We start from the raw sequence: 11930 nt of genomic DNA on the forward strand, positions 1-11930 counted from the left end.
TGTGGCCTGGTGCCCGCGGCAGTCGGTGTGGTTGAAGCGCACTGCGGATATGCTAACGCCACCTAACAGCGGGGTTACTTGGGCAAGAAAAGGAGAAGGCTCTTCCTCTTTGGCTTGGGCTCGGCAAGCGGCGCGGACATTCTGCGCGTGCGCCGATCCATGCTTCTGCAAGACCATCTTGAGGAGCCTACCCCGGAATGGATGAATACAATTGTTCCAATGCGCCACCGTTCGCGTGACCGTACGCGCGAACGGCCAGGAGTTGGTGTCCAGCATGGGGCGAATATATTCGCTCGTTATCCGGTTGCGGGGAGTCGGACTTCCGCGATTTGTCATGTGCCCATCGGCATGTTTTGTGGATAGCAACTCGGCTAGCAGGCATTAGTCTATGAAAGATGCAATAAATGCCCTTGTGATTGTTTCCACTACTGTGTTGTCGTTCCTTTGTCCCAAAAGCACGGGTGAGAATCCCATATCTGGCGCCCAACGTGGGGCCTCTTGGGGCATCGGACAATAGTTTTAACAGTTTTGCTTCATTCGAGACCTTTGTTTGAACCGAAGCATAGGGCCAGCGTGGATTTTGATCGCTATAGCGTCGGCGGCGTGCTTTCTTGAGCGAGGCGACAGTGGCTGTAGTGGGTTCGAACTTTTCAACATGCTAAGCCTTTTCGCAAGTGTTTTTTTAATGACATTCGTCAGTACGAGAGCCACGTGGTCTGCATCCTGGGAGAGCGAGGCTTCGCGCCCGCGGAGCATTGGCAAGCCTGAAGTGAGTGAGTACGCAAACCTTGTGGGTGGTCCGAATTTCTTATGTAAATAGCTTCTTCTATCTTTTTGACTCTGATGAAGTCGCAGCTCTGGGAGCCGGGTGGCCGCAGGCCACGGGTGCCACCACGAGCTGACTGGTATTGCGGCCTGGCACCGGGCGTTCCGACACCGTCTGGAACGGTGGGCGCTGTCAACTCTGATACTGTGTGCACCAAAGAGGGTAGGACCACCTAACAGAGCTGACGTCTCCTTGTGGCTGCCTGTTATGCGCCCATTTTGAGTGTTGTTTTTTGGATGCTGTTTGTTGTCAGGGTAGCAAGGCTTTAGGACTAATGCCCCAACCACTGGCAGGCGTCAGCAAGCTTCGGCGCACGCCGACAAGCGAACGCTTCGCTTCGCGTTGGTCGGAGGAAGAGGGCACGCAACCACTGGAGCGAAGCTCCGACGCGCGCCGAAGCTCGCTCCTCGGCTGCGGCACACAGCTTGTATCGTATCTGGCGCAGCGCTGGCTTCGCATCTATGGCACGTGTGACGTGACAGCTATCGGTATCGCCCATGACACATGGTGGTGAGGGAACACACCCTCTCCCACTTAGTGTATATATACACGGCTGTTGAATAAACGGGGATGCTTTCCGCTCCCCTTGCTTGGAGCCTCTGGTCATGTCTTGCCTGCGGCACCGCACGATACATGGTGTCAGAAGTGGGATGAACGCCGACGTCCAGTCTTGGTGAACCGACGATTATACTACAAGACCAGCCCCATGGACTTCCTGAAGCCACCAGGCCCGCTGAGCTCGGCTGGTGAAATTGCCAAGAACTGGCAGGCATTCAAGCACAGGTTCGAATTTTTTCTCGCCGCGTCAGAACAGCCAACCGGCAAGCCTCGAACGGAACCATGCAAGACAGCACTTCTGCTGAGCGTTGCAGGCGAGGAAGCCATCGAGATCTTCAACACGTTCAGCTTTGGCGAAGACGAGAGCAGGAATGACTACGCCACTGTCATTGCGAAGTTCGATGCATATTGTGCGGCTCAGCAGAACGAAGTCCATGAGCGCTACGTTTTCCGTATGCGAGTCCAAGCCCCTGGTGAGCTTGTCGAACCTTTTTTGCGAGACTTAAAGAACCAGGCACGAGCATGCAACTTTGGCTCCCAAATGGACGCAATGATTAGGGACCAAATTGTTTATGGAACTAACGACGAGAAACTTCGAGAAAGGTTGCTGCGGGACACTACGCTGAATTTACTGAAGGCTGAGCAGGTTCCTAAAGCAGCTGAAGCGACGGCAGCACAACAAAAAGTTTGGGCACGGGACGAAAGCCACATTGACGCGATGCGTAAGGAACACCCAAGTAAACAAAGTGAGTTAACCAGGCATTATAAGTGTCCTAAGTGCGCACATATGCACCCGCCACGAAGGTGTCCTGCATTCGGGAAAACATGTCGCAAATGTCAACGCCCCAACCATTTTGCTACCTGCTGCAGACGATTTGCCGATATTGGCGAACTTCAGGGCGGTGAAGATAACTTTGACATTCTGGATGTGTCAAGCTGCGCAGCAAACCAACACGACTGGACAGTTGTCGGCCAAATCAAGAACGTACCACTTGAATTCAAGGTCGACACAGGAGCGCAAGCAAATCTACTACCTTTCGGATGCTACCGTAAAATTCGTCCAAAACCGCCCCTGAAACCAAGCAGCGCGGTGTTACGTTCGTATGGCGGAGGGGTTATCAAGCATGATGGCGTCATTCGTACAGAATTAGCACTAGGTGATCGTTGCGCCATCCTCGACTTCTTCGTGGTGTCCAAGGGGCATCAGGCCATCCTAGGCTTACAGGCTAGCGAAAACCTTGGACTTGTGTCACGCATACACGCAGTATCTCGAAACAGTTCCAAGGAAGTCGCAAGGAACTTTCGCCACTTGTTCACAGGAACCGGGTGCGTTGAAAGGGTCTATCGAATGGTTCTACGTGACGACGCCACGCCAATCGTCCAAGCAGCCCGACGAGTGCCACTGGCTCTACAGGAACCCTTGCAAGAACTGGGACGCATGGAGCGCGCAGGCATCATAACCAAAGTCACCGAGCCCACAGACTGGGTAAGCCCATTGGTCATTGTTAGAAAGAAGGACGGGAAAATTCGAGTATGTATCGACCCCAGGAGGATTAACCAATGCATCAAGAGAGAACATTACACAATGCCGCGAAGAGAAGACATAGAGGCAGAGTTAGCGGGCGCTACAGTTTTCACCCGTCTTGACGCGAACTCTGGTTTTCACCAAATTCCGTTGGACAACGAAACCTCACGAATTGGCACCTTTGCAACGCCATTCGGGCGCTACAGATTTCTGCGCTTACCGTTTGGTATAGCATCTCGGCGCCTGAGGTATTCCAGAAAACGCTAAATGAAATTGTTGAAGGCCTTCCTGGGGTCAGAGTATACGTTGATGATGTACTGGTGTGGGGGTCGTCGAGGCAGGAGCATGACAGGCGCCTGCAGTCGGTACTGCAAGCAGCAGAACGCGGCGGTCTGACATTTAATCCGAACAAGTGTTCCATTGGTGTTGGTAAAATCGAGTTTCTTGGTGACGTCATTGACCAGGAAGGCATCAAACCAAGCCCGTCACTGACAAAATCAATGATTCAAATTCCACCGCCGACCGACAAGCTCGCAGTGCAGAGGATGCTAGGAACCGTGAATTATTTCAGCAAGTTTATGCCGTCACTGGCCCAAAGGACGATGCTCCTCAGAAATCTTATAAAGCAGAATACTGCGTTTGACTGGACGCCTAATCACGCTGAAGAGTGGAGGCAGCTTTGCGAAAGTTTAAGTAGAGCGCCTTTACTAGCCGTGTTCGATCGAACAAAAGCAACAAAGGTGTCATGTGATGCATCGCAAAACGGAATCGGCGCAGCGCTATTGCAGTGCCACCAGGATACATGGAAGCCAGTCGCGTATGCCTCGCGGGCACTTACAGAGTGCGAACAACGTTACTCACAAATTGAAAAGGAGGCCCTCGCGGTGGCCTATGGATGCGAGAAGTTTAACCATTTTGTCTACGGTCGGCCGTTTATTCTAGAAACTGATCACCATCCTTTGATCGCCATCTCGCAGAAAGCCATTGGCGACATGCCCCCCAGGTTGCAGCGCTTTTTCCTGCGCCTTCTTCGTTATGACGTAAAACTTCAGTTCACACCAGGGAAGCAACTTTTTCTCGCTGACATGCTGTCACGTGCAACAACCGGACCCATCACGGAAAACGACGTCATCAACGACGACACTGAAGTGCACGCAGTAAGTGTTGTTTCCTCACTTGTCACCGATAACACCTGGAAGAGGTTGGATACGGAAACTAGTCGGGATGAAGAATTAAAGCAAGTTCTTGTGGACTTGGCGGCAGGAAAAGCACTCCAAGGCCATTGGAAATCTTTTGAAGGAGAGCTTTCTCACGTGAACAGAGTCCTCTTAAAAGGGTGCAAAGTTGTAATTCCGGCTACGATGAGGAAAGAAACTTTGGAACGCATTCATCAAGGTCATCTGGGCATCAATAAATGCAAATCACGAGCCAGGCATCTCGTCTTCTGGCCAGGAATAAACGGTGACATAGAAACTTTCACACAGGCGTGTTCTGCATGCAAAACGTACGCGTACAGACAGCCCCAAGAGCCGTTAAAGTTACGCCCAGTACCTGATAAACCGTGGCATCGTGACGGCATCGATATTTTTGAGCATGGTGGACGGTCATACCTGTGGGTCTACGACACGTTATCAAACTTTCCTGAAGTACAGCTGCTAAAAGATACTACCGCGAAGACGGTCATTGAAGCAACAAGTGCAATCTTTTGCTAGATACGGCATACCAGTTGAAGTTTGTTCGGATAATGGCCCACAATTTTCTAGCCACGCTTTTGCTGCATTTGCCCGAAGGTACGACTTCAACCACACCACTTCCAGCCCTCGGTACCCCCAGTCCAATGGTCTGGCGGAAAAAGGCGTGCAAGTAGTTAAGAGGATTTTAAAGAAAAGCACTCAAATGAATCACGATTTTTGGCTTGGTCTTCTTGCCTACAGATCTACTCCAATGGAATCCGGACCATCACCTGGCGAAGTACTTCAAGGAAGACGACTACGGACAACGTTGCTCGACGTCCGGCCCTGCCCAGGTCGCAGCGTACAGAAGCATCGTCAGACCGACCGTTGCAGCCGAGAACTACCACCACTCAACCCCCGAGACACGGTACGCATCAAAGAAGGGGAGTGGGCCACCAAAGGTCAAGTCGTTCAAGCTGCGACATATCCCCGCTCGTATAACATAATCACTGAAGACGGCACATTCTTGCGGCGCAATCAGCGACATCTGCTGCCTACAAGAGAAGCTTTTCGACAAAGAGGCCTTTATGACTCCGAGGAAGACCTCCCCCAAGGGGCTGACGGAAGACCTTCACCATACAGCAGCAACAGTGCCGCCGAGTCACCGGCCACAACTGGCCACATTCCCGCCTCATCAAACGGCTCCTGCATGCTTGCAGCAGAACCAAGAACCTGCGTTCAGAAGGTCAACCCGAGAGCGAAGGCCCCCACAGAGGCTTACTTATAATCGAAGCTTTGTGCAAGTTCCCTAAATCACGTTCTCACTGTTCGTTTCTACTTATGTTCTTTCCTGTGTTTCCTTTTTTTCCTCCTTTGAAAGAAAAGGGGATGTATCGTATCTGGCGCAGCGCTGGCTTCGCATCTATGGCACGTGTGACGTGACAGCTATTGGTATCGCCCATGACACATGGTGGTGAGGGAACACACCCATTCCCACTTAATGTATATATACACAGCTGTTGAATAAACGGGGACGCTTTCCGCTCCCCTTGCTTGGAGCCTCTGGTCATGTCTTGCCTGCGGCACCGCACGATACACAGCTGTTGCTGGACCTGTCCTCACCCGTCAAAGTCCGGCCTAAAACAGCCTGCTGTAAACTAAGCTTGAAACAATAAGTTAGTGATCTCAATGCGATTTTAGATATAAAAAAACGCATTTGAATAATGAATATACACCTGCCATAACAGTTTGTGTTTATTTTTGAAGTAAAAATAGTGCACAAAATATCGACATCAGCGCTCGCGAGTCGTCTGCCTGCAAGATCGCTTTGCAAACACCTGCACGACGATGCCATATCATATCAAAAACTGTTGTACCATTTCATTTTTTGGTAGCTCATTGCACAGCCAACTTATGTAAAAATCAGGCGTGCAAAGTATCACTGAAAAAATCTGTGTTGGAAATATTGTCATGTAGTAGCGACGGCAAATAAATAGTGCAGACTCAATCGCAACGATAGCAGCGAGCAATGTCGGCGATCGTCGAAAATCTCGTCTGCGGGTAAAGCGCGTCGGTTTGCATACTTCAGTCGTCGAAAGTTACAGCCTATTCGCTGGTGCCCGCGCGCCTTCCAGAACACTATACAATTCGTTTCGCGTATGCAATCAGATTAACAGGGTTCGTCGACAACAGACAGAACCATCGATAACATTCGCGAAACTTCCGATACGTTCAGGCGCATCCTGCACTGAGCGATAACGTTTAACATTTTTTAGCCGGTGAAATACGGTGACCAGATACAGATAAAGCATCCGTGTCAATATAATTATGCTTGTTAGTGCATGAAAGGAAAGTGAAAAAGTGGGTTCCGAGAAAATCAGCAAAATAGAATTGAAACACCTACAGCACTCAAAAAAAAAATCTATAATAGCTAAAATTTATGTAATTCGTAGCTTGTCTCCCCCCAATTCTTGATTCTGTTAAATCTAGCCCATGGATCACCTCTATTATTCTGGGTTGGTTTGATGCATCAACACCGCATCCAGAGGCCTTCACATTGAGTGTATTGCCACAAAACATTTTCACAGTGTAAGGGCCATGTTCTATTGGAACTGGTTTCCACATGGCAAGTTTGTCTTTCGTAACAGTAGTGAAATGACATACCGTCAGATAATACAAGCTTGAGAATTGGAGGGTTTTAATAGGGGTCTTTCGTTGCCCTTTGCCAAGTCGTACTATTGAAGTGCTTATTCGAATGTATGGGAGCAGCTCATTTGCATAGTATAAGAAATATATAAGCAGGTTATTTTCACAATTTATACACTTCGTCACCACAAAAAAAAGTTGTTTTATTGTTTTCAGCCTGCTATGATGTTTTGACTGAGAAAGATATATTCAATTTGTTCTGGGAGGCACGCAATAATTGCGGTGGAATATTTTATTGCACAACACTGGATACAGTAGCTAACCATGATTATTATTCAGATGAAATTAGTAGCATAATGCATAAGATCAGGCACATAGCATATTATTATTGCACTTTTTTAATTCATGCACTTATTTTAATTGTACAAAAGCTACTGCACTGAAATAGTATACTAGTACATACTTAAAAAGCGCGATTTTATACTACGATAATAATAATCATTCAAATGTTTATTGTAGTGCCCAGGAACAGCTAGAGAGCCTTTGTACTGGTGCATATAACGAGCACTATGCGAGACAAAATGTACAGAAAACATGAATGTGGTAGACAAAAAAAATGCAAGATAGAGAAACAAATAAGGAAAAGATGAAAAGTAAACGGGGAGTTAATCCTACGTGATTATCTACAGATACACAAAACACAGGAAACGAACTCTGAAGTATGTTTTCGAGTCGAGTTTATACAGCACAATCTTGCAACAAGGCCAGGCAACGAATGTGGAATGCTACCTGGTATACTGTTGCGGCACGAACAAATGCATATGATCAAGAAGCTTTAGGGAATGCATAATGTCATGGACCACCTTATACAGGAACAAAAGGTGTGATTAAGTCTTGAATGTAGAGGTCCAAGTTGAAGTATATTTGAGGAGGCTCAACTGTGGTCGTCAGAATGGCAAAAGTGGTGCTTTAAGATATCAATTTATTCTGGATGCATTCAATGACCTCAGAATTAGATTTGCTCATTGCACCCCCTCCTACGGAGGCATACTCTAGTAGTTGGCGGCACACAGCAGAATTTCAGAAACAACAGTAGGCGAGTGAAAATCATGCAATATACGGCATGCAATTCCAAGAGTGTGAAGGACATGTGTAATTATCTATGTGAAGAGAAGCTTAGCATTTTGTCGAAGTACACACCAAGATCTTTCATTTCATGACCATAAGGAGTGGAGCATCACATAGGGTGTATCAAAATTTCACATAGTGCGTTTTCTGCATATAACTTCATGCCATAGTATTGGAAGCATTTAGAAGTACTTATTGTTTCTGCATCAGTTTGAGAGTGAAAAAATGTCTTTTTGGAAGTCGATGCAGTGGTGAACACTGTTCACAGTCTCAAATAGTTTTAAGTTGTCGGCACACAAAGTCATGCTGTCCATTTATTAAAATGCTCTTAGCACTAACAGAAAGCAAGGAATCCAATATCGATTCAAACACTTTTGACACACTGCAGAGGATAGATATAGGTCGGCAGTTAGTAACTGCACATCTAGCACCTGATTTGTGCATGGGCAATGTCCATGCTACCTTCTGAGTGCTAGAAAAGGTACTAAACTTAAGGGAACTATTGAAGATGTTTGTGAGGACAGGGAACAAGTATGCCCCCATACGTCTTGACCCTTTCAGATGCCACTTTATCCCATTGATTGAAAAGTTGCTTTCACCCAATCTTTTGCATTTTCCGAATCGTATAAAGTGTACAGCTGCAGAAAATATTAAGAATTTTCAATTGTTTAGCAAGTTTACAAAATTTCGACTCCATGTGAAAACTCACTACAGGAACACAAAATATGAGAACATGTACTATTTCGTGTTTTGAAAAGCTCGAAAAGCACTTATGCAGCCACTTGAAAATTATGCCTGGTGCATGATATTGTAAAAAACAGTGAAAGAAGTGAACCCGCTACATACAACATACTGACACAGAGTAAGAACACCCAGCCGTCTACCTTCCCACTCATTTTGCTAAAACATTCTGCATGTTATTCAATATTGCAGCACAGTTCCAATAATAAATGTGACAAGATGTATGAAGCACATTTTAAATACCATTACTTTCATCAGTGCTTTTGCTATTGATGCACTCTCCTGCTGTGCACAATTGTGTAGACAGCGTCTCAAAAGGTTAAGCTCTGCGGAAGAAATACCATCAACACCACAAGAAAGGGAAGATTTAAGGCGCTTCATACACTTGAAAACAAGGTTTTCATTGACTGATAGCGTACACACTGTGCTAGACTGAGAAGGAAGGTTACTTGAAGCATATTTCACACCATATAGCAAACAGAAATGTTTTGCAAAGGCATTAGCAGTGTTCGAGACAACACCACCATTTTCATGAAGAAGACGTACATCTTTGGCACTCTCTTTAGAAGAGTGAAAGCGCACAAAGCTACAGAAATATTTTGAATTATGTGTCACGCTGGCTTCAACACAATCAATGTGGTCGTAGTGATGATTCTAATAATAATAATAATATAATAATAATAATCTTAGTCGTAACTTGGCACTCTAGACTAAACAAGAAGGCTGATGCCTGTATGTTAGAGCGTCTGATAACCAGCCATCTAGAGCAGGAATTTGCAGGATGCAGAAGATACCTCCTTCCCCTCCACGTGCGCACACACGCACACAAACACACACACTTGCTCAATAACACAGCACGGCACACACGCACACATTCGACGGGTGCACAACACACAGGAGTGCCAATTCAGTCTGGTTCCAAGGAAGGAGAATCCGAATGGCCAAGGGGGGTGAAGAGAAAGCTCTGTATGCCAGATATAATCATGGAGTTGTGGTGTCGGGCCATAGAGGCATGATGAGGGCTCGGGCTGTGCTGACCACTTGTTCAGACGAACTGAAGAAAGATTAGTGCTGTTCACAGAGCCGTCAAGCACCTTGCAGTATAGACTAGTGCAACGTTGCGCTGGTATTGCAGGGTGTGCTACTTGAGGGGTTTGAGGCAATCCTCGTAGGCTGGCATGAGCTTGCAACAACTGAAAAGACGAGAGTAGAGGGTGCGTGTTGTCCGGCGCTGAACAAGCTTAAGTTTGTTAGCGTCGTGAGTTTGGTACAGGAATTATACTGATGAGCAGTACTCAAGTCGCGACAGAATGATAGAAGCATAGAGTGCTCGGAAAACCTTATGTCATCAGGGAAGGGAGACACGGGACACAAACTCAAGAATGGGCCGATGCTTAGATACAGTGCTGCTGACATATGCGGAAAAGTTGAGAGAAGAGCTAAATGTTACACCCAGAATGGGAAGGGCCCGAACCGTCTTTATAGAGGTGCCTCCATGGAAGTAGGTTGGACGTGCAGCAGTCTTGTTGTGGCTGATACGCATAGCAGCACTTTTTGCAGTGCTACTACAAAGTTTGCTATTGTAGGCCCAGTCGTTAACCTTTACGGAATGAATTTATTGCAAGCACATATGCTGTGCATCGGCATATTGTTGTTGTGGAAGTGTTAATTTGTTAATCAAACACATTCTGCGCAGATGCATTAGTAACTTAGTTTTGAGTAGATCTTTGTCCTGACTACAATTTATAGTATCGCAGCAAGAAACATTTTAGTAGAAGCTGAAGGGATTCCAGCAGTTTAAGCATACCGACTGCACTCACACAATGCACTCACACCAGCTACACTTTCCATAAACAAAAAGTGAGATAAAAAATCAATTACACTTTCACCGACTCAGTACTTGCTGCTTCTGAAGCAGGCATCGAAGCAATCATGGTATATGCTGCAACATGCATAGGTCTTGCATGATGCAGGTCCTGCTATGCACTGCACACGGGGCACATGTTTCAAACAGATTTCTTTTTGCAGTGCTCAAGTATAAGGGCACACTGAATCAAACATGACTGCGTTGTCACGTATGCTTCAGTACGTCAGTGTTCTTGATTGCTACACGAGCGATTTATCTCCAACTATCCCAAAAGACGGATGCACTTGAAAGAAGTGAGTGAAGGAGCACAGTGAACTTGTACTGAACTGGATTCACATGCCGAATAGAAGAGCGCAGTGTCAGCTGAAACGGGCGGCACGGCTGATAATGTAAGTACTTCCCATAGTTCGGCTACTAGTGTCTTTCACTTTTGGAAGTTATCTTTGCCACTAGAAACAGCGCAGAACTTGCCCGTTAAACTTGAGTCACCCGACACCACACGAAAAACGCCGCGTTTGACCACCTCAAGTTTCACACGGTTCATTCACCACATCACACATCACACGACGTCAGGAGTGCCATATTTTAAATCACTGCAGCACCAAACGGCCCCGAAAATTAATCTCCGTCGACAGAGTTTCTCAGCTGGGTTCCTTCACTTGCCAGTTACGAACTTGATGGGCGCACTAGGCCTACTCGCAACGTAGACAACATCGGCGATACGCGAGTGCTGATTGTCCAGACTTCGGAGCTCGTAAACATGTCTCCGTTCGTTTTGAGCACAACAAATTACTCACACAACAAGCACACAGACGTTGCAGCAATCGTGATTCGGTTGGCTGTTTTAGCAGACAATCATACCGAGCCCGGCGGAACCCAGTGGGCAGGTTGGATTAGTCGGCGTCGTTCGAAGTAGCTTCAGATCCACGTCGCGCTGCCACAACCCACGGGCGTCGGTCGGTCGGTCGTGTCGTTGTCGGCCTACTATTACAACACTGTCTTTCAGGAACACTGTTGCACGCGTTGTGCATCCAAAGAACTCGGACGATCATTGGTGCCGGCGCCTTCGCACGGTCGGTCATCATAGGCATAGCAGCCGGAGGATTCGCAGCCTCTGATTGGTTGACGCTTGCAACGCATTGCAGCCTCTCATTGGTGCACACCGGCGCAGCGTCGCCTCGCGTCGGCAAACTTCTAGCATAGGCAGTAGATATAATCGCTGCGCGTCGTCACGCTTCACCGTGTTCTCGACCGACGCTTTTGACGCCTCGGCGCATGCCGAAGCTTTCCGACGCGTGCCAGTGGTTGGGGCATAAGGCTTTACGAAGCTGCCTGCCGCACGAGGAGCGACACAACCTGGTGGACCATGGCATTGAGGTGTTGCACTTTGCTTCCCTCATTCTAGTTAGCCTCGCACGAATTGAAATTACTTGTTCAACTCAAGGAAGCGAGCTTCGTTCATGTGAA

This window comes from Dermacentor andersoni, chromosome 4 (assembly GCF_023375885.2).
Source record: "Dermacentor andersoni chromosome 4, qqDerAnde1_hic_scaffold, whole genome shotgun sequence".
In the NCBI taxonomy this organism is placed as follows: domain Eukaryota; kingdom Metazoa; phylum Arthropoda; class Arachnida; order Ixodida; family Ixodidae; genus Dermacentor; species Dermacentor andersoni.